Consider the following 16,545-nt stretch of genomic DNA (forward strand, 5'->3'; position numbering starts at 1 on the left):
ACAACACTGAAAGACAACAAACTCGCAGAAGAAACCCAGCAATCCATCGGACAGACAGTCGCACCAACATTAAGCAGGAAAAAGGAAGAAAACGCACTCAATACACAAGAAAGGAAAGCCCTAAGAGGACTCAAAAAAGATAAAAACATCGTTATCCTACCTGCAGACAAAGGACGCTTGACAGTCAGTTTAAACCGAACAAACTACATTGCGAAAGCGAACGCACTGCTTACAGATACCGACACTTACCAACAGGTGGCGATAGACCCAACCCCCCCCACCCCCGCCCAACAACTGGAGAACCGAATCACAACCTTACTCAAAAAACTTCAAAAATCTGGAGAATTAAACAAGAGAGACTTCCAAAAATTGAAACCAGATGGATCCAACACACCACGCTTCTACGGACTACCAAAAATTCACAAACCAGGAGCCCCCCTCAGACCCATAGTCTCGCTACCTGGAACACCAACCTACAGATTAACCAAGGAACTACACCAAAGACTAAAACACCTAGTAGAAGATTCCCGCCACTCCATTCGTTCCACCCAAGAATTCCTGAACACCATCAAAAACACCAAGATAGAAGAGGATGAAATAATGGTCTCCTTTGACGTAACAGCCCTGTTCACATCCATCAACATCAACCTGGCCAAAGAAACACTGACTGCACTATTAGAAGAACCAAAGACACATGTACCAGACACCACCAACCTCATCAGCAAGGACAACATCATCAAGCTAGTGGACCTATGCCTTACCACCCACTTCACTTTCAATAACAAAACCTACAGACAAACCAATGATACACCTGTGGGATCTCCGATATCAGGGTTCTTAGCAGAGGCAGTAACGCAGATACTCGAACAAACAGCTCTGCCAATCATCTAACCCAAACTTTGGGTCCGCTACGTGGATGACACCTTTGTCATCACTAAACAAAACAAATTAGAGGAAACCTTCAAGACCATCAATAATACCCTTTACTGGCATAACATTCACAAGAGAGGAGGAAAACAACAACAAACTGCCATTCCTAGATGTCACAGTAGAACGAACAGCCAATGGGGAACTTCAAACCAGCGTCTACAGGAAAACAACACATACGGACCAAATACTGAACTACAGGAGCAACCATCCCAACACCCACGAAAGAAGCTGCATTAGAACATTATTCTAACGAGCCACCACACACTGCAGCACAGAGGAACTACGCAGAGCAGAGGAAAATCACCTATACAGCGTATTCAAAAAGAATGGGTACCCAATGAACACAGTCCGCCGATTTCTCAGCAACAAACCTAAACAAACGGACAAAACAGGCCCAGAAACCGTAACCACTCTCCCCTACATCAAAGACATTTCCGAAATGACTGCCAGACTACTTGGACCTCTTGGCATCAGGGTAGCCCACAAACCCACCAACACACTAAAACAGCAGCTAATGAACTTAAAAGACCCTATACAGACAACAAGCAAAACAAACGTCATCTACAAAATACTTTGCAAGAACTGTGACAAACACTACATTGGACAAACAGGCAGAAAGCTAGCCACCAGGATACATGGACATCAACTAGCCACAAAACGACATGACCCACTGTCACTCGTATCCTTACATACAGATGAGGAAGGACACCACTTTGATTAGGACAAGACGAACAGAGACACGCATGAGAATTCCTAGAAGCATGGTATTCCAACCGGAACTCCATCAACAAACACATTGATTTGGAGCCAATCTACCATCCTCCTGAGAAAAAGAACAGGAAATGACATCACCAACCCAAGGAAACCTAAACATATAAATAGAAAGTGGGACATAACACCAGTGCTTCGTCAGAGGCTCACTGATGTTACCTAGAATGGTGATGAAATGTCTGAAAACTAACCCTCCAGCTCAGTGAGCAAACTCACATCCATATAGATTTTACACGCTCTAAGTAGGTGATAACACCTGAAAATTGAGTTAGTGAATTCTAAAATATTTGAGTACATGGTTCAAACTTCTTTTGGCTTTTATGAGTTCAATAGATTGAGTTGTATTTGGGTTTATTTTTGTCTTAAAACTGACTGTTCATGTTGTCTGAAGAACATATTGTTTCTAATACCTCCTGATATGCTTTAGAATAATTGTGTTTCAGTGTAGAGAGAAGATTGTGATAAATTTGCTTTTACATGGTGTCTTTCCTGATCTTGAGCATGCCAAAGTAGTATATAGCCAGTGAAGTACTGTAGGTGGAAGCTTGTCTGGGAACAACATGGGTTGGTAAAGATGTTTGAACAGAAGAGAGAAAAATATGCGTTTGGAAATGTGATGATTGGACACTCACTTGTAGTGAGTATTGGTGAATTGGAGGTAAGACACCCATGATATGAACTTAAATTTGGAACAAGTGGTCGTTGGTAAACACATGTCTAAGGTTATATCATGCTACTGAAAGAAAATTTGTTTAAAGGATTAATGCCAATACACACAACATGCATTTGATTTTTAAGAAACTGTTAGATGATAAATCTTCCATTCCAGGTTTATAGTGGAGTAAATTTAAGGATGGTAACTGAAAGTAACAATATCTTTTCGTGAGTGAATTTGTTTAACTGCTGTTTTCATCATTGGTAGATTGTCATTGCTTTCAGCTTTTTTTGGATTTGAATTTTGAATTGGTATACTGCAGCAGAATTGTGTGGAATTGTTATAAATATTCCACTTGTATATCTCTGGATTAGCAAAGTCACTTGTGTCCTTTGTGGCTTATTTTAAAACATCAATTTCTTCCTAGATTTGGATATTATTGGCATTCTATTGTAAGATGCCTGCCAAATTTTTGCCAGGGTTTAGGAAAGTACAGATTGAATCAAGGTTGTCTTATAACTGCATTGTTAAATTTTTGTTGACTACTGTTGTCATGCCTTGTTCATCTTGACTTTTCACATAATTTAGTCAGTGTTGTCCACTACATTAGCCACTAGCTACATATAATAAGTTAGGAATCCAGATGTGTTGGATTTCATTTCTAATTTATTAGATGTGTAGTATACGTAAATAGATATGCAATTTAAAAATTCAGCATAATGTTTCACATGCATTTGGTATGAAAAATAGCACAAGAATTTTTCATGACTGTTTTGATTACTTCACTTTCCTCCCACTAATCTGTCGCTAAGTAAGTACACAGTACAAGCATCTGCAGATAAAATTAGAACATATGGCTAATATAGTGTTGCTGTAGTTATAGTTGTCTCTCGTCCTCAAATTTTATTGAGAAGTGGTGATCGACCTTGATACTTCAGCTTTGTACTGAGGAACTGCATTGTCAAGTGCAACTGTTCTGACTGATTTAAAATGAGATCCTACTTGATTGACCTGCTGGCTCAGATAGCCCTAGAGAATGAATTCCATGCTATCCTGGCAATCGTGATTCCCTATCAGAAATAGATTAACAGCAATCTCCTCATACTTGCTTCCTGATTTAAGCAGGCTTTTCTATTGATGCTTTAACCTTCATTTCCTGCATGATAAACCTTGGCTTCTGCACACTACATAATAATAATAATGATAATAATAATGATGATGATGATGATAATGATAATATAAATAAAGATATCATTAATCGAATAGTGGAAAGAAGAAGTGTGAATTGACAGATCCTCCAAATGCATAGTCAGATCTTGGTTGTGAGCAAAGATTAAATATTAAGCAAGTATGTGAGCTCAGTTGAAAAACAGTCTTTTTATTCGACCAACAATCAACATCTCTTCTCCCCCCCCCCCCCCCCCCCCCCCAACCCAAACAGGCACAGACTGAGGCACAGACACACACACACCTACACACAGACACAGTGGTCCCCAGAGAAAAACTTGCAATTGCTGGAAGTTACTGGTGATTTTCAGAGAGCCAGAAACAGCAAAAAAACATTTCTGTCTCCCTATCTTACTGATGTGCGTGACAACAGTAGTACTAGTATTTGCTACTCCTGTCCTGCTGCTCTGAAAGTGCTAGACAAATCAATCAGTTCAAGTAGTGTCAAGGAATTTTTGGATCTAAACATCTGCAATAGCAAAATGGAGCCGATATTGAATACCAAAGCCAGAGGAGAGTGTGTCTGACAATAGAGCATTTTTGCATTACTGCATTGAACTGACGATTGCATCTTGCAATCCAGCTGACAGTGTGGACCAACAGGGGTGCCATTCTGCGGAATTGATTTAAGGTGTCATCTGTTGTCCTTATACAATGCCTGACCAAGTTGAGTCACCTCACCACCCTTCTCCACCAGTAAAAGGTGGAGTCTTTTTTAAAAATTGACTCTGTTTGATCTTGGCTTGCACTGGTCCACGTTACCCCCAAAAGTTGCTCTTATTGAATTTTCTGAATTTCCCTTTTTGTCATTCAGTAGCATTTGTGTCAGGCCTTGCCTCAGGACTGACATTTGTTAATCCCAACTGAGGTTTGGAAACCGGTTGGTGTGTTGGCACTGTCAGAGGACCAGATGATTAAAATTTAGACAATTAGATAAAAAGTGGCTGACAGAAATGATGACTGTCTATTGTACTATTTGGTGCTGTAGCCCTGTAAGACCAGGTAGACTGGCAGGTTCAGGTGATGGTGGTGGGAGAGGCCAAACTAAACAGGGTTGTCTGAGTAATTGGACAATTGTTCTGGCCACCCTGATGGGTTGTGGTCAGTTGATTCGTAGGGTGAAATGCTGGGCGTGCTGAAGGATCTACTCCCTCCAGAAGGAGATGCGGGAGTCCCTGCTCTCAGCATATTTAGGGCTTGTTCTTCCATTTTTCCTGGTCTATCCCATAATTGCTGCCCCCACCTGATTCTATTGTTCCAACTGCACAGATCATTCCTTTTGGTGAATATGAAATTTGAGGAGATTTAGAACAAAAGGGCACATATACTGCAGCAGCATTGTGTTGAATGGTCATGTCTTTTCCACTTGTGTGTCTCTAGATTAACAAAGCCTTGAGTCCTGGTAGATTTTCTTTTTAAAAATCCATTCAGGACTTTTAAGTCTTGCACTGATGTTTTGGATGATTCACCATACAAGCTTTGTTAGCTTTGCCGATCTGATGCATTTCTTACATTTTACATTTTTCAGTCAGTTCATTCACAGCATTTTGGGCTGTGCACCAATCACTAACCTTGCAGTATATCTCCTGGTATGCTTTATCACACTGGGCCTGAAGCTGTCCTAAGTGTACCATGTTCACCTGGTTGTTTTGCAGCTCTGACTCTTATTCCTCTAGTTCCTGCTTCACTTCCTGCTGCTTTTTATTCGGTTTCATCTTCTTCCATTCTCTACTTCTCAGTTGATCCATGCAACTGGCTGTCGGGATAATGTTGCTTTTAAAGCATGCTGCCTTTCAGCTTTCTGCGCAGCCTCCCAATATTTCGATTCCTCTGGTATTGGACGCAATATTTGCTCACTGCAGCGGCTGACCCAACTGACCATCTAATAATGAGGTATTTTCTCTTGCACTTGCTCTTGTGTGCCCTTGTGAAAGCCATTTGGATTCTTTGAAGAACTTCATTGTGGTACAAATTTGTGGTTTTGTTTTTACTGCTTGTCCTTTCTTTCTAAAGCATTGTTGTACCTCAGCATCAACTTAGATGTATCTGGAATGGGCTATGTTTGTTTGGGTTTGGAATCTTCCTATCATCTCTACCATCTCAGCTCATCTGCTGAATTCCTTGTTTTACTTTAGTTACCTCTACATATGATAGTACCACTGTTTGCTGCTGTTCCATATTCTACTGTGTTGAAACTTGACGTCTTCCACATCTGTTATCTGTATCATTACTCAGCAAATTCCATTCCCTATTATCTCTGTGCTCTCAACCTTGCTTTGGCTCCTGGCCAAGCAATGTCATGACTCCATAATTTTCATTCTTTGTTTTCAAATTCCTGCATGGTCTGACTCCTCTCGTGTCACCATAATCCCCTTCAGAAAAGACCAATGCACGGACTATTTTGCATTTGGTCACTGCAAGTGATTAAATTTTGATCCAGGTTAATACTCATATCAAGTTTGTCTCTTGTGGACAGGACAGTGAACATTGGAAATGTTACCTATTATTCTTCCCAATGCTACTGTTAGTGTTCTATGTATAATTTTTATTTTAAGGTGTCTACTATTTGCCCTTCTTGTTTAAAGAACTTTATATTAGCCTACTTGGGGAAGAAAATGCAATTTTGATTCTCCCTCTGAGTCCATGTTAAGGACATCTTAACTCTTCTTTGCAAACTTTTTGGTTTGACATGGTTTTCAGCATGCTTTGTTAATTTAGGTAAGTTTGAATGTATTTTTGGTAACTCTATGGTTCAAGAGGAAGAAGTGCTACTAGTTCAAAATATTCACCAGAGCTGGTCCCATTAGTGCAGTTTTGTGTGTATTTGTCATCAGATCAATTAATGGAGTGCAGCCAGCAGCGTGGGAATTTGTCATCACCTTGTCATCACACTTTGAATTTGTCATCTAAATCTTTTTTTAATGGAGAACACATAGCATTCTTAGAATAAAATAAAATTGAAGCACAGCTTTCGTTTTTAACTGTACAGCTTGGTGTTACTAGGATGCAGCCTCAATATGCTGGGGTTTTTGTTATGAATTACTTTCGATTCTACTGTCCTGGTACTACAGCTGCAGCATCAGTGCAAAGTGGTTTTGCTTCTCACTGCAGCTAGTGGAAATGCAATTTGATCCTTGCATTCAAACCTAACCCAACAGTGGTATGATGATGTGTCTTGCACGCCACCCTACATGTAGTATACTTCTAAGTTCTACATTGATGCAATGTGGTTTTGGCTTGGAACTGATGGCAAACTTGTGAATTAGTTTGTTTAATATCAAACGTCACAGTTAATTAACGGAAATGAATAACAACTCCACCCTATGAATTTTAGAAAACGACTTCTGTGCGTGAATGTTAAGTACACCGTTTCATTGGGTAAACTTTCCCCAGAAATTGCCCCCTCTTAATCACACGCAGTGCTGGTAGAAATGCTGTAGCACATTTATAGCAAAATAGGAGGCTATTTGATTCTTTACACTTCATGTCTGAGCATACTGAATCTGCAGAATTCTTTGCTGCAGAGATCTGTTAAGTCTGTCGTTAGACGTATTCAAAACTGCGAGATTATATAGGAATCCAAGGTTGTAGGGAAAAGGCAGGAAAATGGATTTGAGGATTATCAGATCAGCCATGATCTCATTGAATGACTGAAGACTCTGGCCTGAATAACGTATTTTTGCTATGTCTTCTGTTTTTGTAGTTCTTAGCCACCTTGGTATGCCAGCTGTCTGTGAGATTTTTAATGCAGTACTTTGTTTTTGAGCATTTTTTTGGATTTTTTAAAGATCATTTTCCATGAGTTGCATTTTGGCAGTCAAGCAACAACCCATCATCCCTCAGCCAGCTGCTGTCTCATATTTATGAAATTAGATTTATACAAGTTCAAGATTCTTTCTTTTTACTGTGATTATTATTTTTGAACTTACTGTGGAAGTAAATTGTATTATGATCACTCTTTCCCAGTGGAAATTTTTGTGCAACATTACTAATTAACCCTACTTCTTTGGGTCATTTAGTCCCCTCTTCCCAAAGACCAGTGGACGTAAGGCCATAACATAGTTATATGGCTGAATTTGATCCAGAATCTAAAGGCTTATTGGGAAGACAAAGTGAAGTAGATGACCCAATCAAATCAGCTGTGATCTTTATAAAAAAATTGAGTCAAATGACCTATTGTTCCTAACTTGTTTCTTTGTTTAGACCACTATATATGAATATCCATATTACAGAATACTAGGTCTAAACCGTTGTACCCTTGGTTGGTCTTACAGCATGTTGCTGAAGGAAATGTACAACAGCATTTATGCTTGCTTCTTTTTGCTCATCTTTACCAATTTGTTTGGCTGAGTCCATATAAAGACTGGAATCTCCCATGATGAATGTTGCAGGCTTTTTAAAATTCTCCATCAAGTTGGATAACCTAACCTTCTAAACTAGTCCCTTGATGTTTTCTGACACTTGCTGTTCTTAATCTCCCCATATTGACCCTATTACCTGACTTCCTGAATCAAGAATGTAAAAATCAGTGATGTATAGAACCAGGAGTGTTCTGTTGAGTTTGACGAGTTAGATCCCAAGGTTTGAACATGTAACCACGTGACTAACCTGTGCCTAATTGAGGTAATACTACAATGTAGTGCTTTGAATAAGGATAAGCAGATTCGCACAGAGGAAGGACAGAATTTATTCATAATTGAACGTTTTGAATTGAATGATTGCACATTCAAAGATTGATATTTTAAAAGTATAAAATGAAAGGCTATTTATCTGAATATGCAAAGCATTCATAACAGATGAACTGGCAGCGCAGTTAGGATACAAGAATTTAGAATTGTTGTTCTACTGAAATATTGGGAATAAATATGTCAAGCTCTTTACTATGTGAAATGACAGGATAGAAAGTAGTAGTAACCCACTTGACAAATGATGACATAATGAGAGCAGCAAGAATCTTAGTTCAGGAGGTCAGGAAGTAGTATCGATGGAGTTGGGGAAGATAAAGATCAGAAAATGCTGTTGGTTATATGCATAGGGTGTCTAACAACAGTTGTATTGCTGGACAGCGCATAAAGTGTGAATAATTGAAGTCTGTAGCGATGGCAATGTAATAGTCATGAGGAGATTTTAATCTTCATTAAAAATGAACAAATGAGCATAAAGAAACTCGAGTTTGGTAAAACAATACGAAATAGAGCAAACTGGGTTCAAAGCTTTTTTGAATCTAATGTAATACAGCAGGTATAATTAGTACTTCAAAAATATTCTTTGGCAGGAGAAAAAGATCATCGGAAAGATCATTGAATTGAAAGATTAACTTTCTGATTCAACATGTTTCAACATCTGATGCCAGACATGCTAAGTATTTTCAGCATATTTTGTGGTTGTGAAAATTCTGAAGGGACTTGAAAAGATGAACTCAGAAGAGTTATCTTCTGGCTAATAAATCTAGAATGTGGGCAGAGACAAATGGTTGGGACTGAGGGGGAAAAAATGTTGTCTTCGGTGAGCATTGTAAATCTTTAATTCTCCATTGTTGTACATACTCCATTGTTGAGTCAGTTGAGATGGTTTAGATAGATTTTTTAACCTGTCAAGTAAGTGGCAGATATGTGAAGTAGGCACTGAAGTGGATGTGAAGCTGAAGATTTTATGAATCATCAGCTGACTTACCTCTACATGGTGTGCTGCTACTACTTCTTTTGTTCTTACCTCATGCTTTCCTCCATTTGAATTTACTTGCAATTACTTGGTCTTTTGAGAGTTTATCAATCTTGCATTTTGTCATGCTGTCTCATTACTTTCCTGCGTTCCCAATTTGCTGTATGCAAATTGTTGTAGACTGAAATATTCCACGTGTTTAGTGCCTCTATCCAAATGTTGCAGGTTTACAGTACTTACTGCAAAGTTAACAAGTATGTTTGTTGAATGAAGTAGTAGGAACAGCCAATGCTGGAGTCTGAGATAACAAGGTATGGAGCTGGATGAACACAGCAGGTCTGGCAGCATTAGAGGAGCAGGAAAACTGATGTTTTGGGTTTGGACCCTTACCCTGCATTTCTGAATATTTGATCTTTAGGAAAGACAAGAAAAGTGGAATAAGAAGTAGGATGACCTTGTTACTAGCAAAATATCTGCAGTGGTGAGAGAATATTGGTATAGGAAATCCTGATGTGGAATCAGTCTAGGTGGAGCTAAGAAGCAACAGAGGTCGAAAATACTGGTAGTAATTATCTGCAGGTCTCCAAATGGTTGTGGTGAGGTAGGGGATGACATTGAACAGGACATTAGAGATGCATGCAAGGGTGATTTTAAATTGTATATAGTTTGGGAAAACCAGGTTAAATTGAATAAAGTAGCTGATATATTCCTGGATTCTGTACAAGATTTTAAGGCAAGTACATTGAGAACCAACTGGAATGTTGGGTTATTCTAGATTTGGTTTTCTGCAGTAGGAAGGAATTAATTAATTAATGTTGTCATGAGTGGCTCTTTCTTCAAATGTGACTATGATACAACTTTTCATTGTGATGCAAAACTAGAACCTTAATGTTTTCCAGAAGATTTGTAGCTTGGGCTGTGGATGAGGTTGTAAACATGCTCGCCGGGCTGTTGGGTCTGGTTGCAAATGTTTTGTCACCCTGCAAGGTAACATTGTCTGCGTGCCTCCAGAGAAGCGTTGGTGTTCTCTCCGGCTTTTTATTTATATGCCTCAGTTTGCTGGGATGGTTGGTATTACTTACAGCTCTGTTTCTCAGTGATTTGTACACAGGGTCTAATTCAGTGAGTTTGGCATTCCAGTTGGAATACCAGGCCGCCCAGGAATTCCCTGACATGGCTCTGTTTGGCTTGTGTGATAATGGACATGTTGTCCCAGTCGAATTTGTGTCCCTCATTGTCTGTGTATAGTGAGACAAGTCAGAATTGGCCGTGTGTCTTGGTGGCTAGTTGATGTGTGTGTATCCTTATTGTCAGCTTTCTTCCGGTTTGGCCAGTGTAGTGTTTCTCACAGGCTTTTGATGGTACTTTGAGTATTACACTGGTTTTGATGGTTTTGGGTATGGGATCCTTTACGTTGGTCAGTAGCTGTCATAGGGCCGTTGTCCATTTGTGGGCTACTCTGGTACCCAAGGGTCTGAGTAGCCTTGTGGGCATGTCTGAAATGTCCTTGATGTGTGGTAGGGTGATTAGTGAATCTGATTGTGTTGTGACTTCCTGCTGTGGTCTGCCTTGGAGGTGTTGGTAGATTGCGTTTTTTGGTATCCATTCCTTTTAAAGACTTCATATACGTGCTGCCGTTCTGCTTTGCATAGTTCCAGGTTGCTGCAAAGTGTAGTGGTTCGTTTTAAATAGTGTCCTAATGCAGCTCCATTTGAGTGTCTGGGTTGTTGCTAGTGTAATCGAGTATCTGGTCCATATGTGTGGTCTTGCTGTATATTCTGTTCTGAAGTTCTCTGTTATTGCATTCTACCATTATATCCAGAAAGGGTAGTTGGTTGTTCTCTCTTCCTTTGAATTTTATCCCAGTAGGGATGTTATTTGTATAGTTTCCTTTAGTTTTGTATCTACTAACCACGAAGGTCATCTACATATTGGATCCAAAGTTGGACTGTATGTTGGGGAGCGCTGTCCATTCTAACCTTTGCATTACTGCTTCTGCAATAGGGATCCCCTTGGTGTTCTGTTGCATGTGTATGCTGGGGATTACATTGAAACCTATGACAGGGCTGGATAGATTAGATAGGGGGATGATGATTTCTCCTGAACGAAGAGTTCAGGACAAGGGGCCACAGTCTCACGATATGTAGTAAATTGTTTCGGGTTGAGATGAGGAGAAATTTCTTTGAGAGTTGTGAAACTGGAATTCGCTGCCACAGAAAACCGTACAAAGCAATTCACTTAATTGTATTTAGGAAATAAAAAGATTTCTCGAAGCTAAAGATGTTGAGGGGTATAGAGGGAAGAGTGAGATTATGGAGTTCAGACGGAGGATCAGCCATGATCTTGTTGAATAGTGGAGTGGGCTGAAAGGGTTCAATTGCCTACTACTACTGACTTTTTTTCCCTCTGTTTTTATTTGTGTCACCTCTTGAACAGTATTTTTAAAGGTCCAGTATATGAAATTAGGCTGTGTACATGTTGAACTCTTTAGATACTAGGGTATTGTTTGAAATGTAAAAACAAACGTGCATGAATTCAAATCTGAGATAATGGGAATTGCAGATGCTGGAGAATCCAGCCCCCTCTGATGCAAGGTCTAGACCTGAAACGTCAGTTTTTGTGCTCCTGGGATGCTGCTTGGCCTGCTGTGTACATCCAGCTTCTCACTCAAAGTCAACTTGCTAATCATAAGAATTTAGGTGTGGCTAATGTTCCTTATTGTACAGTGCCCTCTGGTGGAAGTGTGCTAATGCAAACACTGCTGAACCTGGAAGGGAAACTATAATTGCTTGCCAAGTATACTCAAGGTTGAATAGCCTTCAACACTTCAAAGGGTCAGGGTTGACACATGAATAACAGTCGCATTGGGTCAAATGCTACAAGTTGTTTGCTGATTGTTTCCTCACGATTTGAAGAGTATGGTTGAGAAAACATTTGTGTTTGGGAGTTGGCTGTATTATTTATCAACCGTGTTTGACCTCAAGCTGCAGGAGCTTTTTATTCGTACTTGCATCAAACTTTTACATTGAGTACTTGGTTAATCTACACCCTTGAGACCACTGCAGAATCTGCTCCACCTTTTGCTTTTGATTGAAAGTTGGAAAATATGCCCTGTTCATTGCAGAAATAAAATGCAATGCCCTGCATCATCTCCTCCAAATGATTCTCTGTGAATTTGTATTTTGTAATTGCATTTTATATTCGTGGAGATTTTATGTCCTTTTAAAGCGGTATGGAATCCTTTTTTTACTCGATGATTTGGCCTCAAACTAGGCCGCTTCTGAATTGTTTAAAGTTGTTTTTGTTTGTATTTGATGTGTTGTCATTCATAAGGTTAAATCCCAAAAGTCTTCAACACAAATAGTACTTTTGCACATTAATTATTAATTTGTAGATTTTTCTAATTTTTGTGGATCTGGTGACAATATCCTGCTTCTGTTCACCTATCATTTTTGAGAATGGTTGTCTGTTTGTTTGCAATATTGAATGGTAATGAAAATGGTTTTTACTGTTCGCATGTGAATACTGCAATATGACCAAAGAATAAATCTACATGATTATAGTTACTATAGTGCAAACTATGGGGAAACAAATGGCAGGTGTGTGTGTGTGTGTGTGTGTGTGTGTGTGTGTGTGTATGGGGGAGTTAGTGTGTCCAAGATTGAAACTTGTAAGTATGCTGATCATGTTGCGCAAAAGTTAAAAATCATACCTACCTAGTTTTTAATGATATTAAAATCTGACTGATATAATTTCAATAATAACAGAGATCATAGATCCAGGACTCGTAACAGTGAGCACAATCAAAGACAATGTAGAAGAAAAGGACTGTGAGGTGAAAGCTGTATTTAAGCTTTGGATAAGTGTCAAATTTATCTTTTTAAACATTTTAAACATACGGTATTTTTAAATGCACTTTGATCAACTGACATACTCCTGGGCCTGTAGTTAATAATTTTCCAGATAATCAAGAAGTCCACTTAATGGATGTTTAAAACGTGCACAAAGTAATAGAAACATAATGCAAGGGTTCTACACATCTGCCATATTTTAATTACAGCACAAAACACTTAATGCAACTTTGTCTTAAACAACACCTCCTGGCAGAGAGGTGTCTCATTCGCACCCTCAACTGATTACTTGGACATCGCTGTAGATCGTGATATTTGAGGAGGAATTGACTTGAAATTGAATCAACTATTGATATTTCATGTCGTTCAGTTGAGTAACAAGTATATTTACATTGAGGTAAATTTTTTTTTAAAAAATTGAACAGAATAATATGGTAAACTTTGATATCTGAAGTACACAATTGTTGCCAGCTTATTGAGGGTGACTTTTAAAATAAGCTTTGCTTATGCATGTATTATTTATTCAACTCTTATTTCCTGGGCCCCCATTTATTATTTCCCTCCCTCATTCTCTAAGGGGCCAAAATTCACTTTGGCTTCTCTCTACCTTTTTATATATTTAAACCTTTGCTGTCTGCTTTGACATTATTTGCAAGTTTACCCTGAAAGTTGATCTTCTCCTTTTTACCTGGTCATCTTATTTTTGTTTTCAAAACTCACTATTATGTATATTTTTGCTTTCAATTTAATACAATCCTTCAATTCCCTGTTTCACTTCCCTGACTTATCCTGTTTGTAGAATGCTTCTTCCCCACAGAGATATACTTAAGAATACCCTTACCACCCCCACTTCCCCAAGTCGTCCCCATCCACCTAATTACTTTCAAGCCCTTTCCGCAACCCTTGTCATTCACTTCATTAGGATACCGGTCCTAGTTTTTTTTTTAATGTATTTCTGCCCTTGGCTTACCCAGCAATAATGAATGTCGCAGAAACAGTTGGGGAGCAATTAAAGATTAAATAATAGTAATTAGAAGGGCAGCTGTTAGCAGAACAAAAGGTTTTGTTTCCTGTTGATCAATATTGCCATTATATTAAATAAATCAAAATTCCCTCGGATGAAAGGCAACCTCAGTTTTTGTTCACTTGAGACATTAGCCTTGTCATATGGCTGATTTTGAGCATCTGCTCAGTGATGCAAATCAAATGAGAGAATTTGCCTGAAGGCAGATACAAGGATACTTCATTGCATGACCAATCTTCAAGTCTGAAAGAGGTTTTCTGCTTTAACCCTATGCTCATTATCATGCTATGTCAGTTACTTGGCATGTTAAAATAGATGCTGGATATAATTTAACCTATGTTGAGACATGTTGCATGATTATTGACTAAGCCATTCTGTAACGCTATCAGTAATATTTATCTTTATAGTGTGCAACTAAAATAAATTTCATATTTTGATGTTTAGAAAAGAAACAGATAAGGGTTTTTTAAAGTGGAACCATTTTGGTTGCAAATTATGAACAGTATCATCCTTTGAAATGTCAAAAACATAAAATAAAAATTTTACCTGAAATGAATAAGGAATTCTGAGGCATTGACGTATTTTTCCACATCTAAAACTCTTGACTGTTGTACTTCAAAGATTTTGCTCGTATCCCATAAAACTAATGCCCACAGGTGAGGCATGGAAAGATTGACAAATTTATGCTGTGGATTGAAAAAAAATTGTAGTCTTAAATTTTTGAAGAGGCAATATACTTTTCAAAAGGTACAATTGTATTTGCTTTCACCCTGCTTTAGGCAGTACCTTTCAAATTGTAACTCATCATGTAAAACAAATTTTCATTTTTATCATGATTCTTTCATTTAAATATATTGAATCTGCCCCATCTGCTTGTTGTCGTGTTTCCAGTGGCAGTTTGTTTTTTCACTTGTTCAAAGGTGAGTGATTTTAATCACTACCTTAAATGTCCTATCAGTCTTCTGTTTTTCATGGTCACCAAATTCTAAAAGCTAAATGTGGTGCTTTGAACTGGAGATCCACATCCAGCTGAGATGTGGCCAGTGATTCCGAGTATAACTTTTTGTTCTTAATGTTCTGTTTCTAATTATGAAGCCAAAGTTTCCGTGTTCTTTTTTAACCAGCCTATTGACCGTTCTTTCTGTGTTCAAAGACTTTATGCGTAATCCCCAGTATTTAAGTTCCTAGATCTGTTTAAAATTCAGAAATTTTGGACCTGCGTTCAAAGAGATTGCTTTTTCAAAGATGACTCAATAATCTGATGTGAGATTAGCTAAGAATGAATTTGTAACAGGATGAAAATGAAGTATTAGCCTCGAGACACTCACTGCTTGGGTCAGAAAGCAATAACCCTTGGGGCAGAAGTTACTTCTGTTACACTACTGACGTGTGTCAAGAGTTTTATGTTCCAACAAGAGAAGTTGCTTTGAAAATAAAATAAAATAAAAACAAGGAGTGTTGCAGAAACTTAGCTGGTCTGGTAGAAAGAGAAAGTGTTAATATTTGAAGTCTGATATGATTCTTTGGTATCAAACATTCTTATAGTTGAAACTTTGATTTTTGTGGTAATGAGTTTTGTAGAGAGGGATCAGGTTTTCAGATTTTGGTGTTTTGAAAGTTGCAAGCTGTTTATTACATTATTATACTGTATTTAGGGCGGCAGATGTATGGCAACGTTGCAAGTGAACTGCCTGAAGATGTGGTAGATGCAGGTACAGTTACAGCTTTTTAAAAGACATTTGTATAGGTACATGAATCAGGTAGACTTGAAGGGATGTGGGCCAAATGCAGACAAGTGAGATGAGTTTACTTTGGGGAAAACTGGGGTTTGCATGAATGATTTGGACCGAATGGTCTGTTTCCATGCTGTATGATTCTGGTGAACACAAATTGACAGAGTAGATCTGTTTATAATAGCAATTCATCACTTCTGTCTCTGACTTAGCATTGTTTCTGATCTGCAAACTTGATAAAGCTTGTTAGTAGTATACATAACAGTAAATTTGGCTTGGACATCCAGGGAATCTCAGAAAACATTTCCTTCTAAAAGCAAACATGAAGGCAAATGGTTAAATTATTAAAACAATTTGGGTAAATTTAACTTGTGTTCCCATTTGTATAGGAGTGATCTAGTTGAGTTATTTAAAGTGATGAAATGATTTGACTGCTACTTTCTGTCTATCCTATTTCTTACTGTGGGGAGAGTCCAGAATCAGATGGCATAATGTTAAAATCAAGATTAGGCTATTCAGAGGTGACCTCAAAAAAATTGTTCATACAATGGGGACTGTGTCCCCTGATGATGAACATCCCACACTGATGACTGACCGTGGCCAAGCATCTGGATTGCGTATGGACTCTGCTTGCGAGTGACGCCCCTCCCCGCCCCCAACATATTTCCTGCTTCAACTAGGACTAGGCTGCAC

General features: G+C 38.5%; 1 protein-coding gene across 5 annotated transcripts in view; it reads left to right on the forward strand.

The window, feature by feature from the left end:
* The window catches only part of lrch2 (leucine-rich repeats and calponin homology (CH) domain containing 2), a 114,010-nt gene that overhangs the window by 6,902 nt on the left and 90,563 nt on the right, over positions 1-16,545 (forward strand). The window lies entirely within an intron of this gene.

This window comes from Stegostoma tigrinum, chromosome 15, assembly GCF_030684315.1.
Source record: "Stegostoma tigrinum isolate sSteTig4 chromosome 15, sSteTig4.hap1, whole genome shotgun sequence".
In the NCBI taxonomy this organism is placed as follows: domain Eukaryota; kingdom Metazoa; phylum Chordata; class Chondrichthyes; order Orectolobiformes; family Stegostomatidae; genus Stegostoma; species Stegostoma tigrinum.